Source organism: Notamacropus eugenii, chromosome 2 (genome assembly GCF_028372415.1).
Source record: "Notamacropus eugenii isolate mMacEug1 chromosome 2, mMacEug1.pri_v2, whole genome shotgun sequence".
Classification (NCBI taxonomy): Eukaryota; Metazoa; Chordata; class Mammalia; order Diprotodontia; family Macropodidae; genus Notamacropus; species Notamacropus eugenii.
Window position 1 is genome coordinate 415,977,066 of NC_092873.1, and position 21,160 is coordinate 415,998,225.

Here is a 21,160-nt window from a genome sequence, read left to right on the forward strand (position 1 = left end):
GACAAGTACCTGTAATACCCATGTTTCAGTCATGAAGGCCTTCTATGAATCAAACTTGTCTGATTGTTGCTGTCACCCATCATTGTCAGGGCTACAGCTCACTGTGTAATCACAGCACATGTATTGAGATTTGCCCACCCTAAAGTGGGTCTCCTACTAGAGGGAGCCCTGGTACATGTGTCTAGTTCCCTCCTCCAACAGAATAAAGAAAGTTTTTTGCTTATAACCATTGTTAGCTCTTTGATTTATTTTTTATTTCATTTTATTCTTAGAGTTAACTGTGGTTTTGATAACATGTGTGAGCTCTCTGGTTTTTTTAGAGCTGCTATGACTCTGCAATTATTTGGTCAGGGTTGACCGACATTAGCCAAAGCCAATATAGAAAAGGCTTCTGGTTCTTCCACTTGGTAGACAAACATAAGGATGAGATTCTGAAATGATCTTGAATTAATTTTTCCCTATGAAAGAAATTTCTCTTCATGTCTTATAACTCATCTCCCTACTTCACAGCATGCTGAAAGGATAAATTGCTTTTCTGAATATTATTTATCCCATCCTTTGTCTAGTTTTGTGCATTGTTTCCATGAATACTTCAGTTCTGTGGCAGAGACAGACCATTAACAAATTAATTTATGAACCACATTTGTATTTCTGTAAAAAAAAAAAAAATGATCTTTTGTTGGTTTAAGTGAGACTTTATCTGTTGGTCATTGAACTCATTTTTCTTCCCTGATAGTCTGTCTTTAGCTGTGACTTGTGCATATACAAATACATTTTAATTCCCACGTAGCTGTCCTAATGATTTTTTTCATGTCTTTGTCTCTCTCCCTACTGCTCTCAATCAGAATGGTTCCTCTAGAAGAGTCAGATATTTAGCACCTCTGCTCCAAAATAGTTTCTTGACTTTTTGTTAGGAATACATGTTCATCTTTCACAAGCAGATCATATCTCAGCTTGGTATTTAAGGAATCATCAGACTGCAGAAGAGAGGGCTGTCGAGGACAATAGGAGCTCATTGACTAATGACAAGATTCCAGCTGAGTAAGTATTTACCACATGTGCTATAAACCTTCAAAATCTTCCTAATGACATCAGAGTTTCAATGAAAATATAATCTGCTGGGCTCCCACCCCTTTGATTTCAATCAACTAAATAACTAGTATTTATCAAGCACCTACTGTGTTCCCCCACACTGTCCAAGGTGCTGATTAAAATTACCTTCTATTTCTCCATATTTCTCCAGAACATATCTATTTTGAATATTGCCAAACCATTTTTTAACCAAAACCATGCCTCCTTAATCATATCATACTTTCTTTCTTACTCTTACAGTCCTTTTTCCTTAGGTTTATTTGTAATGAATCTTATTGAAGTTCTCATTAGCACAATTAAGTAATAACAGTAACTTGCATTCATATAATACTTTGCAAACATTATATCCTTTTATCTCCACAACAATCCTGGGAAACAGATGCTCACTATTATTCTTATTTTATAGATGAGGAAATTGAGAAAAATAGGAGTTAAGTAACTTACCTAAGATCACACCGCTAGTAAGTGCCTGAAGTGGGAGTCTGCCTGACTCCAGGTCCAGAGGATATCCCAGTATCCTCTGCAGCACCTAGACTTTCAACTTTTCTTCAACTGGGCTAGCCCAGGTATGGTTTCTCTATCTCATCTAAAACATTGTAAAGCCTCAACACATCAAATGTATATCAATGGGCTTGTTTTTTTCAATTGTCAATCATTTACTATTTTTTTTCTCCTTCCCATCTCCCTTCCCACATTGGACAAGGAAAAGGAAAAACAAGATCCTTATAATGAATAAGTATAGCCAAGCAAAACAAATCCCTATATTGGCCGTGTTCAAAAGTGTGTGTATGTGTCTCGGTCTGCATAAACAGCCCTAATCACTCGGTCAGGAGATGGATAGCAGTGCTCCATCATTGGTCCCTTGGAACCAGGCTTGATCTTTGCCCAATGAGTGTTTTTTCTTAAGCACCTTCTCCTTACCAGGAGATAGGGATACAAAAGCAACCAGAAGAGAATCCCAGCCCTCAAAGAATTTATCCATCTCCAAAAAAGAATCACAAACACCTCCCTTCCCCCGAACCAAACAAATGATTGGACACCACCTACATCCGACCCCCCCCCCCCCCCCCCCCGCCCCAACCCTCCACTTCACAGGGACAGTTACGAGCGCACAGGGGGCACTCTTTGCTGACGCTGCTAGAAATGGACCAGGTATGTGTGTTGGGAGAAGAGAAGAGAGGGAGAGGGAGGAAGGGGTCGGAATCATCCCCTCTCCACCCACTGGGCAACACAAAATCGGGACGATTACCCCGCACTAATTTTAGCTAAGTCAGTGTCCTCCTGAAAGCATTGCTCACGCTTTCCAGACCCTGCTGACTGAGCTAAAGTTCACTGTTTTGGAAAAGGAGGGGAAAGAGTCAGCAACCTTCTATCCCAGAGAAGGAGCCTCTCTCTGGAGGCCGCTGATTCATCAGCATCCAAAGCAAACCTAGGGTTTCAGATCCTGGCCCTCTCCCCTATCCCTCCTCTATTCTACCCCCGCCCCCCGATCCATTTCGTCTGTGTCCTTCTAGAGGACGTAAAAATCAGCTTCCCTTTTATGTCCATAGTCCGAGGGCTGCCCGGGCCACAGCTGGACGGTCATGCTCTCCTCCCCAACCCACCCCCGTTCGCGCCATTCCCCAGCATCGGAGTGGGTGTTGTTCCTGCTAGGCGATCTGCTTTGAATTACCTTTTCAGCCTGAAAAACTTGCTCTGATCTTGGGAGTGGGGTGGAGGGAGCGGGCGGGGCCGGGGCGGGGAGCGGGAAGAGGAGAGGGAAAGAGACAGTTGCCTCCGCCGCAGCCCTTTCTGCAGTTGAAGCGGAGTGGCGGTCTTCTCCAGCTGCTATTTAGGGCATTCTCAGAGTAGCTCCAGATTTGATTCTAAGCTAACCCATTTGGCACTTTTCCATGTGCCCAACCCACGTTTATTTGCTGCCAAATTGGAATTCACTTCACCAGCACCCCTAGTATCTGGATCTTGAAGCAGTTTGTAAACATCAATTAAGCTTCCCACCACCATACGTCAGTAAGCTATTCTGCAGACTGTCCCTGGGACCTGGAGGTGTGACAATCAATCTCAGAACTCGGAACCTAAGCCTTGAACTTGGTCCTTCCCCTCCCTCGACGAGAGTCACATTTCCTTTCCTTGGATAACGAAGCTGATGGAGGAGGAGAGCAAAAGCATGGCGGGGGAGGGGTGGGAGGAGGGGCAGATGCCAATGTCTGATTCAAATACCATTTTCACACACACACACACACACACGCACACACACACACACACGAACTCACTCCAGCATTCCCCATTCTAAACAATTTAACTCATATAACTCATCTAAGCTAAGCTAGGACTTGGTGCTGCTTACCAACTGCAAATAGCGAGACTGAGACTTGAAATTAGTTCCCTGATAATTCAGTACCAAAGCTATAGCAGAACTTTTCATTTAAATTGCTTCTAGCTGACTTCTGAATCAACAGGTCGGAAAGAATTTATTAAGGATCCACGGTGTGCTCAGCTGTTATTAGATATTGTCAATGAAACAAGGAAAGGAAAAGAAAGGAGACAAATGAAACACAGCCCTAAACAAATGATTAAATAAGATGTGTATAAAGTGCTTTGCTAAATTCCAAGTATATAAATGTAAGCTATTAAATTCTTATGTCATTCTCTCAACTTTTTGAATGGAATTCAGATAGATCTGGGACAAATTAAGTCAACAAACATTTAGTAGGTAATTACTTACTATTTACCAGGCACTGAGCTAAGCCCTGGGAATACAAATTGTTGTTGCTCGTTCTTCATTTTCAAAGAGGACCGAGGACATCAGGAGGGTGATATCTTGACTTGCAAGTGAATTGGATTTAAGTGAAACAGGGTTAGCCAACGTCATCAGCCTCACTGTCTGCTCCAAAGTCATTGGAGTCCAGTGGCAAGACATAGGTCAGGATAACTAATGATAGCCTGGGATGCAATGGGAGACGTTGGCCCTTTCCAGCTAAGGTCTCTCCCAGGCCTCAATTTGTCAGGCAACACCCATTCAGTGATTAAGGCTAGGTAAGAAATGAGGCAAAAGATGGCCTAGTTTGACTTGCCAAAAGAATCAGTCTGGGGGGAAAGACTCTCAGAGTTTCTGGCCATAACAGAAACTGGGGATACAAATACAGGCAAAAAGAAAGTGGGTCCCTCCCCTCAAGAAATTTACATTCTTTTGGGGGAAAAGAACACATAAAAGAAAGCTGAAAGGAAGGAGAGAGTCATGGTGGAGAAAGAAGTCAATTTAGGAGCAGACAGAAGAATGTTGTTTATATGTGAAGGTGTTTGAGCACACACATATGTACCTATAATATGTATGTGCGTATATAATGTTTACTTGTTTTTAAGTTATTTCATCAGATTTCAGATCTCTTTATTATGCACTCTAAGAATATCTGTCAATACTCTTCCTTTTGGGGGATAAGTATATAGAAATATCTATTCTATAGCCACCTTAAGTAATGAGCTTTGTTTCATCAATATTGTACAGGTTTTTATTATGATACTTTCCATATGGTTCATTTTACAGTTGCAAAAGTCTATGTTAAAACTGTTATTACACAGTTGTTAATAGCTTTAAACATGTTATTCCACTTATCTTTGATTTTTGGATGCCAGTAAGTCTCTTAATGTATCCAGCCTCCATCTTTTCCATAATATCTTTATACTCAGTGCATTTTGTCTGGAGAACATCAAGATTCTTGTAGGTGTCATCTTCATCATTGGTTCAATGTGACTTCTGGATTTAACTTCATAGCCTTCAATCACTGCCTTTCTTTGAAATGCATTAAGAATTTTACAGTTATCTAGACCAAATAATATTTTGCTATCTGTGGAGAAAGATTCTATGAAATGAATCATTTGATTTGTTTTTGAGTGGAATCATATAGTTTGATATCACCAATGTAAGTAATATATTAAGTATATTATTGTATGAAGTATTAAGTATCAGTGTATTAAGTAACTAATAAAATGTTTTGACTTTTGTAATTTGGAAAACGCACTTTGTGCTATTTGGGAGAGATCATAATGGTATTAAAGCTAAGAAGAACCATAGTGGTCTTAAACTCTGTACCTGAAAACATATCATATTTCATGTGTTCTTGACATTACTGTGCTGGTAACATTTTAAATGTAGAACAGTTTTCCATGTGGATATCAAATACTCTACCATTATCACTATATATGAGTCTAGTTTTTAAATTACAGAATATGAATGAGCCGAACTGAGTTAAAGACTTCACACAACAATCAACAAAAACCGCATATAGGTTACTGTATATTCAGCCACTAGTCATTAATTTCTTGCTTTTGTTATACCCTGGAACTTTTAGCAAACCCTTTTTTGCTCCTTAACCAATTTATTGATTTTTGTAAGCATTTGTAAAATATTTCAATGATTTGAGCAATAAATATTTTTCTAAAGTACTTAAACACATAACTGATCTATATTTGATGGACCACTAGTATTTGATGATACGTATATAATACTTTCTATTACAAAAATTTAACAAAGACTTAGGTCTGAGAGGAAGCCAATAAGGTATTTTGCTAGTAATGCATATTCCACTATGAAGTGTTTAAGTCAGTAATTAATGTTTTTATTCACCCCTTCCACTTTCCAATTTTTTCACAGAAACTAGAATTTCAGTCACCTCCCTTGATATAACTCTTCAACCATTATTTTAATGGTGCTCAAACTTTCTGTTTCTTTATTTAATCCAACTTGGATTTTAGTTATATATTTAGTTATGCATTTCATGCAACCATCTATACAACCAGAAATTTCCCACATTCTCCTCTTTTTGGCTGGGGGTGGGGCATTTTGGGGGAGTTCTGTCTCCCTTGCCTCTAATTGCTTTACTTCTCAAGCCTCTGTACTGAAATGATATCTGATTGAAATGGATGATTTTGCCCTTAGTGCTGTTTTAACTCCTTATATCACATTAACCTTTTAATTTTTTTCCTTAAGTTGCTGGTTAAAGGAATCTAGCATTTCTGATATGCCTTTATTTTTTCAGATTCCTTTTTAAATATTTTTATTTTGTGGCCATTAATTGAGCAATATGGCATTCAAGTTTTCTCCTGTATATACCAGCAAAATATTGATATGCTGTTCTAATGCCTTTTCACAAGTCTTAGATATTAACTCATGTCAATTCTGTCATGGTGGCAGTTGCTCCTTCTTAAGGATATTCTTTGATAACCCTACTTCTCTTTCTGTGGGTCTTGGGAGATACATATTAGTTTTTTTTTCTTTTCAAATAGAATTTTTCATTCACCAATCTCTGTTGACTCACCCTGAAGGGTCTGGTTCTAGTCAACTACTCATATATTTCCCTACACTCCAGCCAAACTCTTCTAGTTACTTTTCCCAGATCTTGGCATTATATCTAGCACCTTTGTGTCTTTGTAAAGTATGTCCCCCATGTCTGAAATGTATTTCTTCCTTTCTTCAGTGTCAAGATATTTGGCAACACCCTGTTTTCCAGAGCTAAGGCCCAATAAACAGCCCAAAACTTAGCATAACAACAATGCTTTGTGCTCTGGATGATGTCACCCTCTAGCAAAGTGTATTGCTTTGGCCAGCACCAGGTGTTCACTGCCCCCTATTTCCTAGAGACCTAAGAGCCATCCATCACACCCCTTCACATGCTAACAATTCCTGAATTCCTGTGCTTGTAAACTGAACCAATACGACATTCCTGTTCCCAACATGTTAACTCTGATTCTGTTTGGTCTGTGAGATAGTCAACTTGAAGACTGTTCCCATAGGATCCAGGAATGCCTGCATTTGCCACACACCAGCCTGCCATAAGAATGGCTAGGAATAATTATATCATGGTCCAATCCACTTCTGTATATAAAGCACTTCCTTGCCCCAGCATGTTAACCCTCCTTCTCAGGACAGGGTTCTTCCACTTGCAAGTGTTTCCTCACTTTGAAATTAAACTTTTGTTCATGTCCTGACACACCTACCTGCTTTTGGCCTGTTCTGTGTGACTCTGACCAATCCAGGTTAGAGGCCTGTTCTGATCCATTTGACATCAGCTTATCAAAAGACTTAGACTTCTTCAAGGTGCAGGTCAGCTGCCATCTCCTACAGCCTTCCCTAATTTTCTAGTTGTAAGTGCTCTCCGCCTCCTCAAATTACCTTGTGTTTACTTTTCTTTGTATATGCTGGGCTTCCCAGTAGAAAGGATGTTTCTTGAGTATAGAAATTATTTGGCTTTTTTTGTCTTTGTATCCACCCCTCACTCCCACCACCCTCAAAGCCTTGTATATAGTAGAACTTTAATAAATGTTCACTTGATTAAATTGGATTGAATGGATACTTTAAACACTGGCTCCCAGCACCTTTTTAGAATCAGGACATTCCCAGGATTTCCCTAAGTGGAGTAATGCATCAGAAGGATATTTTTTAGTAGCACTCACAAAATTATACCCAGTTCCTCTTATCAAGAGAGATTCTCTAACACCAGTTTTAGACCTTCTTAAGAATGAGAGCTATCCAAAAATAGAATGGACTGCCTCAGGAGGTAGTGGGTTTCTCCTCACTACAGGTCTTCAAGTAAAGACTGGATAACTTTCTAAGGATTTCTTCCTCTTAATACTGAAAGATACATTTATCCATTTTTCCCAAAATAAAGTTTATGCCAATAAGCATGCATTCTTTTATTCTGCAGTAATGCATTTCAGTTATTACTACAACAAAAATAATTGGGCACCTCTAGAATATTAGTTGTATTCAACAATAAATCAAGCTAGAAATGTCATCTTGGTATATACTCCCTTCCAAACTTAGGATTGTGTGATTTTTATGAACCCTTTCATTTTTTTATTCCTCAGATGATTAATAGATGTCACAGTAAGGGTTTTCACTGGGGATAGACAGTTACTCTAGTTTTAGCCCCTTTTCTACCCAGAATGATAAGTGAAGGCTTTAAAGAGGGGGGCAGCAATAAAGGTACACTTTGAAGAACAGGCAAGATTTTAGGCACAGAGATGAAGATGGGGGCTGAGACATTACAAGTGGAGAGAATGGTATGAGCAAAGGAGTAGAATCAGGGAGGTATTATATACCACCAGAGAAGAGCTCAGCAGTATTATTACACACACTTTCATGCAAGCATCACCATTTCCTAAATCCATATTACTAGATTTACTAAACACAGTCTCATGAATAACATCTCAATTAAGAGATCATTGGTAACTTTGGAGAGAGTAGTTTCAATTGAATGAAGAGGTCAGAAACCAGCCTGAAAGTTGAGAGTTCAAAGAGAGTGAAAACATTCACTGTAGATAGACTTCTCAACTTAAAAATAAAGAGAGGCGACAGATGGGATGATATCTTATGAAGACAGATGGATCAAATGAGGGTTTCTTGAGACATGGGCATGTTTGTAAGCAATAAGGAAGCAGTTAGTAGGAAAAGAACTATTCAATCAACAGATTAAAGATAAGTGAGAATGAGAATGATAAAAGGGACAATCTACTGGGACACTTGTGTATATAGAGAGGTTTGCCTTTGCAAGAGAAGGGCTACCTCTTCATGTGGAGGAGATAATGACAGAGAGCATCTGGATGATTCTGGATGAGTACTTTCTAGACTAATTTGAACAGTCAAGAATTATGTCACCTGGATTGCAATGATACATTGTTTCCCAGTAGCTAATTTACATATGACTGCTTTTAGAATTATTCAGACTGAAGAAAAAAAGACTTAATGGGAACATGATAACTTTCTTCAAATATTTAAAGGAAAAACATGTAGAAAAGGGCATTCACCTTGTTCTCTTTGGCCCCAGAGAATAGAACTAGGGAAAATGCATGGAAATTACCTATAGGATTTCTATTCCATAAGAAGAAAAATTTCCTATTAAGAGGCAGACAGGAACTTACATAAGTCAGCCAGGGTTTTGCCCCAAGTGCATTCAATGGGGCATGTTTCCTCCACTGACAGGTTTCCACCTGACAGTGGAGGAAACAACTTCCAAGTAATCTTCTTCCTCACCCAGCCCTGGGGCTGCCACTCCCTAGGGCTCTATGACCATCCCAAACAATTTCCATAATGCCCCTCCCTTGAGCCCATTTTCCCCCTGAAGCAGCATCTCCAATGAACCCCCTGACTTGGAAATCCTTGGGGATGCTGGGGATTAGGGACATCAGTGCAAAAAGGCAAACACCCTATAAATCATAGTAACTCAGCCCTAACCGTTTTCAGTCTCTATTGTCTTCTGCACTCGCAGAGTTCTCAGAGAAAGAACTGGCATATCTTTTGCAACCTGTCAATTACAATCCCTACCATCTGCCACCATTTGGGGTTCTCTTTCCTCTATTAAAGTCCGCTCCATCTTCTCTATGATCTTGTGGCTGCTGTTTACCCCCATGTCACTTTCTTTTATCCCCAATAATCTCAGTTCTGGATTACAATTATCTGTTCCATGCCTACTTTTACCCCACTGAAATGGGCTGCATATTCAAAATGGAGTTGAGTGGCTTGTGAAGACTACAGAATTTGGAGAGTTGGAAACCTAGCAGAGTAATACAGAACTGCACAAATTAGCAAGTTAAAATATGCAGTTTTGCTAACTGTTTTCTCCTTGTGGGTATGGGTTTATGAATGCATATATATGTATATAGAATGCATATTTATTTATTTATTTATATAAGCAGTCACCCCAAGTAGATTTTAAGTTCCTCATGGGAAGGGACTGTCTGATTCTTCATTAACAAATAGTTATTTGTTGATTTTCAATTGCCTTGAAGCTTGGGCTTCCTGTCATCTGTCTTTCTGTGTTCCTTTGAGTGACTTATACATGGATGCCTATGAAGAGAAAAGACATCAGGATCTAAGTTCATTCTTTTGAACTATCTTTGTTCACAAGCAAACCAGAAAGCTGTTCAATAGTGATGGAGAGTTTTCTAATTCTCAGATGTATGTAATATTGAAGAAAAAATTGCAGAAAATAAAATACTAAGGACGTCAGAGGAAAAGAAATATGGTGAACAGATGCCATGTCTTGTTTCTCTCCATGTTTTATCTTTTAAAAATACATAAAACATGAGTAGTTGAAGAGAAATAGTTCCAGTTTTTGGTGAATTTAGAAAGGGACCATTTTATAGTTTGGAGTAATTTCCTTGTAATTTAATTGTTTTTGTTAGTTGACAAAGTTAGAGAAAATCATAAAATTCTAAAGAAGGAAAGGCAAAAGATTTCTAGTTCCAGACTGCTGCCTTTAGGCTGGAGAATAAATCAGTCAGAACAAATTATTTTCTTTATTTTTCCTCTTGAAGATCTCTAAGGACCAAGATTCCCCAAGCTACTAAGTGAGAAGCTAGGGGGTACAATGGACAGATTGGAGTTGGAGTCAAAGTCAGAAAGACTTGAATTTGAATCCTGCATTAGATCCTTCCTAGTTTTGAGATCCTGGACAAGTCACTTAGCCTCTATCATCCTCACTTTCAAAATAGTAGTTACCTGACATGGTTGCTAAGGACACTAAATGAATGTTAATTGTTATTATTATTATTATTATTACCTTGGGAAATGAAACCATTGTGGTGTTTTACTGTATGAATAATAAAGAAGGCTTTCCTTAGGTCTGAATATCTTCTGGTAGACTTAAAATTCATTTTAGGGCACAGAAACATTTTAAACAATTGATCAGCAAATGAATGACAATCTGCTCTATGAATTTGGCTTCTGGGGGGGGTACAGCCAAGATGGTGGAGTAACAGCACTCACTTTCCAGAGTGCTGACCCCAAGCCCAGCCAAATACCTGTAAAAAAATGGCTCTGAACAAATTCTGGAGCTGCAGAACCCACGGAATGATGGAATGAAGCAAATCTCCAGCCCAAGACAGCTTGGAAGTTCACTGGGAAGTATCTATCACACCACACAGGAGGCAGGGGGCAGTCCAGCATGGGCCATGCTGGCACAAACAAGACCTGAGCAGGCCTTGGGGAGACTGAATCTCTCACACCTGTTGCAGTTTCCAGACTTCAGGACCCCAAAACGCCAAGGACAAATTGGAAGGTCACAGTGGGTGGTCCCTGTGGTCACTGTGGGACCAGTGAGGGAGAGTGGAGTGGTCCCCCCGCAGTGCCAAAGTGGTAGAGGGGTAAGGGTGCAGAGGAACCTGCAGCAGCCAGAGCTGCAGCAGGGGTAGAGACAGTGACTGTTTCTGGAGCTCTAGTCACACAGATTGTGGGGGAATCAAGCAGCTAACAGTACACCCCCCAACCCCACTGGAAGCAGAGATCTACCTTGACAAAGAACTCAAAAGTCAAGTAAATGTTTGGGGAAATGAGCAAAAACCAAAAAAAGAATCAGACTATAGAATCTTACTTTCATGACAAGGAAGACCAAAACATGCAAACAGAAGAAAACAAAGTCAAAGTTCCTCCATTCAAAGCCTCCAAGAAAAATATGAATTGGTCTCAGGCCATAGAAGAGCTCAAAAAGGATTTTGAAAATTAAGTAAGAGAGGGAAAGCAGAAGTTGGGAAGAAAAATGAGAAAGATGCAAAAAAATTATGAAAAATGAGTCAACTACTTGTTAAAGGAGACTCAGAAAAGTGCTGAAGAAAATAACACTGTAAAAAACAGACTAACCCAAATGACAAAAGTGATCCAAAAAGCCAATGAAGAGAAGAATGCCCTAAAAAGCAGATTTGGCCAGATGGAAAAGGAGATCCAAAAGCTCACTGAAGAAAATAATTCCTTAAAGATTAAAACAGAGCAGATGGAAGCTAACAACTTTATGAAAAAATCAAGAAATTATAAAACAGAACCAAAGGAATGAAAAAATAGCCCAAAAATGTGAAATATCTCATTGGAAAAGCAACTGACCTGGAAAATAGATTTGGGAGAGGCAATTTAAAAATTATGGGACTACCTGAAAGCCATTATCATAAAAAGAACCTAGACATCATCTTTCGAGAAATAATCAAGGAAAACTGCCCTAATATTCTAGAACCAGAGGGTAAAATATATATTGAAAGAATCCACCTATCACCTCCTGAAAAAGATACTGAAAAGAAAATTCCTAGGAATATTGTAGCCAAATTCCAGAGCTCCCAGATCAAGGAGAAAAATATTGCAAGCAGCCAGAAAGAAACAATTTGAGTATTATGGAAATACAATCAGGATAACACAAGATCTAGCAGCTTCCACATTAAGGGCTTGGAATATGATATTCCAGAAATTAAAGGAACTAGGATTAAAACCAAGAATCACCTACTCAGCAAAACTAAGTATAATACTTCAAGAGAAAAAATTATCATTCAATGAAATAGAGGAATTTTAAGCATTCTTGATGAAAAGACCAGAGCTGAATAGAAAATTTGATTTTCAAACACAAGAATAAAGAGAAGCATGAAAAGATAAACAGACAAGAGAAATCATGGAGGACTTACTAAAGTTGGACTGTTTATATTCCTACATGGAAAGATCATATTTATAACTCTTGAGACTTTTCTCAGTATTTGGGTAGTTGGAGGGATTACATACATATAGACAGAGGGCACAGGGTGAGTTGAATAGGAAGAGATGATATCTAAAAAAAAATTTAATGGGTGAGAGAGGAATATATTGGGAGGAGAAAGGGAGAAATAGAATTGGGCAAATTATGTCTCATAAAAGAGGCAAGAAAAAACTTTTTCAATGGAGGGGAAAAGGGGGGTGTGGGAAGGAAAAAGTGAAGCTTACTCTCATCACATTTGACTTAAGTAGGTAATAACATGAACACTCAATTTGGCTTGAAAATATATCCTACATTACAGAAAAGTAGGATAGAAGGGGATAAGTGGGGTGAGGGGGATGATAGAAGGGAGGGCAAATGAGAGCATGGGATAATTAGAAGTAAATGCTTTTGGGGAGGGACAAGGTCTAAAGAGAGAATGGAATAAATGGGGGTCAGGGATAAGATGGAGAGAAATATAGTCTTTCATACCATGACTTTTATGGAAGTGTTTTGCATAACTACACATAACCTATATTGAATTGTTTGTCTTCTCGGGGCAGGGGGGAGTAGAAGGGAGAGAAGTTGGAACTCAAAATTTTTAAAATGAATGTTAAAAATTGTTTTTACACACAACTTGGAAATAAGATATAGAGGCCATGGAGTATAGAAATCTATCTTGACCTACAAGAAAATAAAGGAGATTGGAATAAGGGAAGGGAGAGGTGTGATAGAAGGGAGGGAAGATTGGGGGAAGAGGTAATCAGAATGCACAGCGTCTTGGTGGGCAGAGAAGAGATGTAGAGAAAATTTGGAACTCAAAATCTTGTGGAAATGAATGTTGAAAACTAAAAATAAATAAATTAGAAAAAAAAGATTTGCCTCCTGCCCTCAAGGACGTCAATCTATTTGGGGAGAAGAATAAAAAAGAAAATGGAACACAGCATGATACTTCAACTGGCAGTATAGGCAGTCAACAATGTACGTCTTGTTCAGAGAAAGGAGATTTCTCAGGGGACTGGGTTGGTCAAAAAAGGTAGAAATTGAATCAGGAATTGAAGAATGAGTTTGAATTAAATAGATGGGCACAGTCAAGGTGAGCAAGACAGGGAAGGGACAGAGAAAACTCTAAGCTTATCTGGGTTGTTTCAACTTAAGTTCTCAGGGGTCTAGTATCAGTTATTGTCACTGTCTTTCCAAATTCTTGCATTGGTTGTTTGTTCTTGTTGTTGGTTCTTCATTCTTAAAAAGGACCATGACATTAGGAAGGTGATACTATGACTTGCAAATGAATTGAATTTAAGTGAGGGAAGGCTGTACAAAGTCACCAGCCTCACTTTCTCCTCCAGAGCTATCCTGGGTCCTGTAGCAAGATATAGATCAAGAGGAATGGGTTACTTCAGTCATTACCTGGAGGAGGAGCATGCTCCTCAGATCCTTTCTTCTCTGATTCCTTCCCCAAAATATTCCCTTAACTAATACTCTTGTTGACATGTCCCTGTGCTGTATTCCTTTTCCCCAAGTTTCACATGCTGCCTTTGCATATATGTAGGAGCTCATTCCTTTTCCTCTTCATAATTCAGGCCATGACCTGGCCTGATGATCCCATGGAATGTAAGCACTCAGAGTGCTTCTAGAATTCCAGGAAGAACCTAATACAATATCAGCAGCAGGCAGACCCCCACTTCCCCTGCCCCAGCAAACACAAATTAGTGACAATAAAAGCCTGAGTATAAGAAGAGCCAATGAAGCCCTCTTCTATATTTCCTGGCATTTCTCCCCCAGTCTGCTATTATTTATGGTTTAGATATGTATTGGATTAGTAGACAATATGAGGCCTATAAGGGACCCAGCTGTTGTAAAACAGGCGCGTGCGCACATATGTATATACACACAAACTCACACACAGATTAAGTAAAGAATGAAACATTTCAGTTGTACTGTGTGAAGGAGATGAAATTCCACTTCAGTCTCCTCCTTTGGACCCTGCCCCTTCTCCTCCAAGGATCAGTTTTATTCCTCCATGCACCCTGGGCACCTGGCTCAGCTTAGCGACCTGTCACATAATCTCCACTTACAGCAATCAGTATAAATAAGAGAAAAGGCAAGAATTTAGGATTAGAGGTATTTTAATCCATGGGAGCTGATTGAGATCAAGATAAACAGTATGGAAGGAGAAGAGAGAAAGATCCAGGACAGAGCCCTGGGGTTCACCCACCTTTATCAAGAATGACCTGGATGAAGATTCAGCAAAGGAGACTGAGTAGTAGGCATATGAGTAGGAGTAGAATAAGTATAGAGTAAAATCATGGAAACCTAGAGAAAAGAAAGTATCAAAAAGAGGGTCTTTGATTCAGAAGGAGGTTAATCAAAACCATGTGAGAGTTTTTTGTTTTGGTTGGGTCTCTATTTTACATTTTTCTTTATTTCAAGGTTATCTGTAGGGTGGGAAATGCAGCCACTATTGTTCCATACCTTGATGATGAGCTCTTTTATTCTTGGCTAGATTGGAGCTATTATTATAGCTCACGCTAATGTAGCATTTTGAAGTTTTACACCTCCACTATCATCCTAATTCAACATCTTGCTGAATCATGGAAATGGCCCTGGGTACTAAGTACTGCTGTGTATAGAGTGCTGAACCTACAGCCAAAACAACCCAATTTCAAATCCAGCTTCAGACATTTACTGGCTGTGTGACCCTGAACAAGTCACTTTAACCACTCTCTGCCTCAGTTCCCTCATCTGTAAAATGAGGACCATATTGGCACCTATTTTTCATGGTTGTTGTGAGGATAAAATGAGATAACAGTTGCAAAATACTTTGCAAACCTTAAAGCGTTAAATAAGTGCTATCTATTATTATCAAGCTATGTTAAGAGAGTCAAAATTCTAGTAGGTCCTACCAAGCTAGAAAGGATTTGTGAGATTGGTCCTGGTAATATACTCTTTGTCTGTTGTCCAAGAAGATCTCCAGCTAAGGTAGAAGAACATCTTTACAAGAGAGTGATCAATACGACTACAGAAACTCATTCAATCATGTTGTAATAAACAACACACATATCTATAACTTTTTGACATTTACAAAGTATTTTCTTATTAGCTATCCATGAGGTAAGAAGTACAGATATTCTCACCACTATTTTACAAAGTTAGAAAATAGGTTTTCAGAGGAGAGGAATGACTTGCATTAAACTGTGTACTAAAGCATGGAAGAATTACTATCACCATTATTAGAAAGGATTTTCAGGCAGATGAAAGCAAAGTATTGAACAAGATCTTTCAGGGGGTGCCAAGATGGTGGAGCAGAGGCAGGGACCTGCTAGAGCTCTCCTTATCCCAAAACCCCTCAAAAAACCTATAAAAATGACTAAATAAACTCTAGAGCAGCAGAAGCCACAAAATGGCAGACTGAAGCAAATTTCCAGCCCAAGACAATCTGGAAGGTCAACAGGAAGGGCCTATCACACCTGGCAGGGAGCAGAGTGCAGTTCAGTGTGGGCCACACTGGCACAGATGGAACTGGAGTGGGCCTTAGGGGACTTAAAGACTGGCAGTTGCTTTAGCTCCCAGATTTCTCAACCCACAAATGCCAAAGACATCTTTGAATGTCAGTGGGAAGGGTCTCTCACCTGGCCGAGAGGGGTGTGTGATGCCAACCCAGTCCCAGCCCTGTCCCCTGCTCCCAACCTAGGCCCCAGCCCCAGGGTGGCAGCAGACACTGCTGAAGCAGAGGCTGCTTCTGGAGCCCTACACTTAACAAAGCAATCAAAAGTCTGGGGAAATGTGCAAACAGGGGAAAAGAAACAAACTATAGATTCTTACTTCCTCCATGAAGAGGTATTGGTGATGAGGAAGATCAAAACATAGAACCAGAAGAAGACAACAAAGTCAAAGTTCCTGCATTCAAAGCCTCCAAGAAAAATATGAATTGGTCTCAGGCCATGAAAGAGCTCAAAAAGCATGTTGAAAATCAAGAAAGAGGAGAAGAGGAAAAATTGGGAAGAGAAATGAAAGTGATGCAAGAAAATCATGAAAATGAGTCAACAATTTACTAAAGGAAACCCAAAGAATGCTGAATAAAATGACACCTTTAAAATTAGATGAACCCAAATGGCAAAAGAGGTCCAAAAAGTCAATGAGGAGAAGAATGTCTTAAAAAGCAGAATGGGGCAAATGGAAAAAAGAGGTCCAAAAGCTCACTGAAGAAAATAATTCCTTAAAAATTAGAATGGAGAAAATGAAAGCTAATGATTCTATTAGAAATCAAAAAATTATAAAACAAAACCAAAAGAATGAAAAAAATAGAAGACAATGTGAAGTATCTCATTGAAAAAAAAAACAATTGACCTAGAAAATGGATCCAGGAGAGATTTTTTTTAATTATTGGACTACCTGAAAGCCAAGATCAAAAAAAGAGCCTAGACATCATCTTTCAGGAAATTATCATGGAAAACTGCCCTGATATTCTACAACCAGAGGGTAAAATAAATATTGAAAGAATTCACCCATCACCTCTTGAAAGAGATCCCAAAAAGAAAACTCCTAGGAACATTGTAGCTAAATTCCACAGTTCCCAGATCAAGGAGAAAATATTGCAAGCAGCCAGAAAGAAACAGTTCAAGTATTGTGGAAACATAATCAGGATAACATAAGATTTAGCTGCTTCTACACTAAGAGATTGGAGGGCTTGGCATATTATATTCCAGAGGTCAAAAGAGACAGGATTAAAATCAAGAATCACCTACCCAGCAAAACTGAGTATAATACTACTAGATAAAAATGGAAATTCAATGAAATAGAGGACTTACAAGCATTATTGTTGAAAAGATCAGAGCTGAATAGAAAATTTGTCTTTCAAATACAAGAATCAGGAGAAGTATGAAAAGGTAAACAGGAAAGAAAAACCATAAGGGACTTTAACATTAAAGTTGAACTGTTTATATTCTTACATGGAAAGATGATATTTGTAACTCATGAGACCTTTCTCAGTATTTGGATAGTTGGAGGGAATTTATGTGTGTGTATATGTACATATATGTGTAATATACATATATATGTGTGTATGTATGTATATGTGCACATATATATGGGGGGGAGGGGTACAGGGTGAGCCGAATATGAAGGGATGATATCTAAAAGAGAAAATTATGTGTTGAGAGGAATGTACTAGGAGAAAGAGAAAGGGGGAGAGAGAATATAGTAAATCATTTCACATAAAAGAGGCAAGAAAGGGCTTTTACAATGGACAGGAAGGAGGGGAAGATGAGAGGGAATAAGTGAGCCTTTCTTTCATCAGACTTGGCTTCAGAAGGGAATAACATACACACTCAATTGGGTATGGAAGTTTATCTTCCCGTACAGGAAAGCAGGGAGGAAGGAGATAAGAGAGGGGGTAAAACAGAAGGGATGACAGATTGTGGAAAAGGTGATCAGAAGCAAACACTTTGGTAGAGGAACAGGTCAAAGGAAAGAGAATAAATGGAGGGCAGGACAGGATAGAGGGAAATATAGTTAGTCTTTCACAAAATGACTGTTATGGAAGTATTTTTACATGACTACACGTGTATAACCCATAATTGCCTATCTTCTCAATGAGGGTGTATGGGGGAGGAAGGGAGAGAATGTGGAACTCAAAACTTTAAAAATGAATGTTAAAATTGTTTCTAGGCAATGGGATATAGAAATCTATCTTACCATACAAGAAAATAGAAGGAAAGGAGATGGGGGAGGAGGGTGATAGAAGGGAGGGAAGAATGGAGGAAAGGGTAATCAGAATACATGCTATCCTGGGCTAGCGGAAGGAGAGAGATGGGGAGAAAATTTGAAATTCAAAATTTTGTGTAAGTGAATGTTGAAAACTGAAAATAAATAAATTTTTTAAATAATAATAATTTCTCTTAAAAAACATGACTAATGTGAAAATGTGTTTAACAGGAATGCATGTGTAGAACCCATATAAGATTACATGCCATCTTAGGGAGTGAGGAGGTGAGAGAGATAGAGAAAATTTAGAAGTTATGGAAGTGATTGTTGAAAACTGAAATCAAATAAATTAACAAATTTGGGGAAAACAAAACAAAATCTTTCCACACAACAATATTCAGAAGTTCATGAGTTCAATAATTATTAATCCCTGCCCATCAATTGAGGAATGGCTAAACAAGTTATGGTATATTGTTGTGATGGAATGTTATTGGGCTATAAGAAATGACAAGGAGGATTGTTTCAGAAAAACCTGGGAAGACTTATATGAACTGATGCGAAGTGAAGTGAGCAGAAGCAGGAGAACATTGTACATGGTAACAGCAATATTGTAACAATGCTCAACTGTGAAAGACTTAGCTACTCTGATTATATTAATTAATTCTCACAACTTAAAAATTGTAGGGTGCATGATGAAAAATGCTATTCACCTCCAGAGGAAGAAATGATGAACTCTAAGTACAGATTGAAGAATATTTTTTTTCATTTTTCTTGCTTTCTTTGCAACATGGCTAAAATGGAAAGATGTTTGACATGACTCCGTTTGTATAATGGGCATCATATTGCTTGCCTTCTTAATTGGTGGGGGAGTAGCTAGAGAGATAGAGAAAATTTGAAGCTCAAAATAAAAAAAGAATGTTAAAAATAAACATGCTTTTTAAATGAATCATTATCCCCATTTTACAGGGAAAAAAATAAAGAAATGGAGGCACTGAGAAATTGTGAACTATTCCACAGTCACACAGCTAATAATTAGAGAAGTAAGAATTTCTGGCTCCTCTGGAAGTCTGGGCTACATATCTAGTGTTCTTTCTGCAATACCCAGAACCCAGGTTCCAGTTATCTAGAAAGCTGCTTCCATGACTCCAAGTAGCTTTAGGAGCTTTTTTAGCTTCAAGAGATGGAGGACCACAGGATCACTGAATCATAAATTTAAAACTAAAAGGAGCATCAGAGACTATCTAGTCCAATACCCTCAGGAAACTAAGACTCAGGAAAATAAAGTGACTTGTCAGAGTCAGGATTCAAACCCAGGTATCTGGATCTAAATCCAGTACTCTTTCCAGATACCATGCCTGTTTCATTCCTCTAGTCTGTCCTCATTTCAGGAATGTGGTGTCCATGATTACTTAGTTAGCCAATAGAAAGAACAAGGATTAGAATTCAGGTCTTTCACCATTCAGTCCAATCGCTTTTCTGCTATACCCTGTTTTGTATATCCCTTTGCCTACAAGACCACACTAATCAAAATTAGCATCCATAATTATTGTTTATGAGGAATATGCCTAATTGATGTTATTGTTATATCATCTATATTGTTAATTTCATTAAACAAAGACAGCATCATTAACCTCTTTATGGAATTCTAACAATTTGATTGTTTGGGAATGGAGAACTACACACACAGAATCTCTGCCTTGAAAGACTGATGATCCCTTGGTAAACAACCATAAACAGCTTTGATTCTCATCATTAGCAGCAAATCACCCTCCAAAAGTGCCAGCTGAAAGCTCTGTAATCCAGCACTGATGGGAAAGTAAACCCTGCCAGAAAGGAATAATTAGGAAAAATATGGCTGGATTAGATGTCATCTGATGAGTTTACATTCTATAATAATTTAAACAGTCATTAGATCCCTAGAAACTGCCTTCCCAGGCTCCACAATATTTCACATTTTATGGCTGCTGGATAGTTGCAAACCCTTCCACCCACCGTCAGGACCTGTGATTTGTTTGGATGAACTGGATTTCCTGGGAGTAATTTGAAATAAATTAACCTGTGGATAGTCCTCTTACCCCTGGCCACCCAGTGGGTCATTTGCTGCAAGTTGTTTTCCTTGAATTTTCACTCAGTACTTAGAAGCACTTTACAGCAACAACCAAAAAAACTCACCACATTATCACCATTTATCTGCCCAACCTTGGAGAGATGATGCAATTACCAGATTGCATCAAGTCATCCATTTCTGCTGCAGACAAATAAGTAGAATGCTGTTGTCAAATACGCAAATGAAATTACAACAACTAAAGGGCTGAATTGAAGAGGATTAAAGCAGAGAATTCTGGTAACAGCAAGATTTCATTGCCTCTATGGTCCTTTTCAGCTTGGCAACTACCCAGAGTTCATGCAACACTGATTCATAGAATCCTTACGCTTTATCATAAATCTTAGTTGTATACACATGACACTCATTTTTTATTTGTATTATTGCTCCTTTCCTGGCACCAGTTCTTTTTCTACCCCAACCCCATTTGATGAAATCATGTCACAGAGAAAATCAAATAAATTCCATACAGAAAGAGTTTGCTCTCTCGGAAATTAAGAGGAGGTGAGAAAAAGAAACCATGTAAGTTAGTCTCAAAAAATGCAACAGCAGCTGGAGAGTACCCAACCTACCACTTCATGTCCTGGTTGTAGGCACTACTGGTTTGTTGTAGCCCAACATCAAACTGTCTTTCATCTTGTTCTTTGCAACACAGTCCTCTTCCGAAGATGCAAGTCAAATCTACATTGTGCCAAATGTGACTTTTTGGACACATTCAGAGCATTTGGTTGTATTTTCCCATTGGCACTGTTATTTGGAATCAGATGATTTTATACCT

At 38.7% G+C, this 21,160-nt stretch overlaps 1 long non-coding RNA gene across 2 annotated transcripts in view; it reads right to left on the minus strand.

Moving 5' to 3' along the window:
- The window catches only part of LOC140529257 (uncharacterized), a 287,201-nt gene extending 283,873 nt beyond the window's left edge, over positions 1-3,328 (minus strand). For both annotated transcript variants that reach the window (XR_011975472.1, XR_011975471.1), the window contains exon 1: positions 2,765-3,328. This is a non-coding gene — a long non-coding RNA (uncharacterized lncRNA). The remainder of the gene's footprint in view (positions 1-2,764) is intronic.
- Between the last annotated feature and the right edge of the window lie 17,832 nt (positions 3,329-21,160).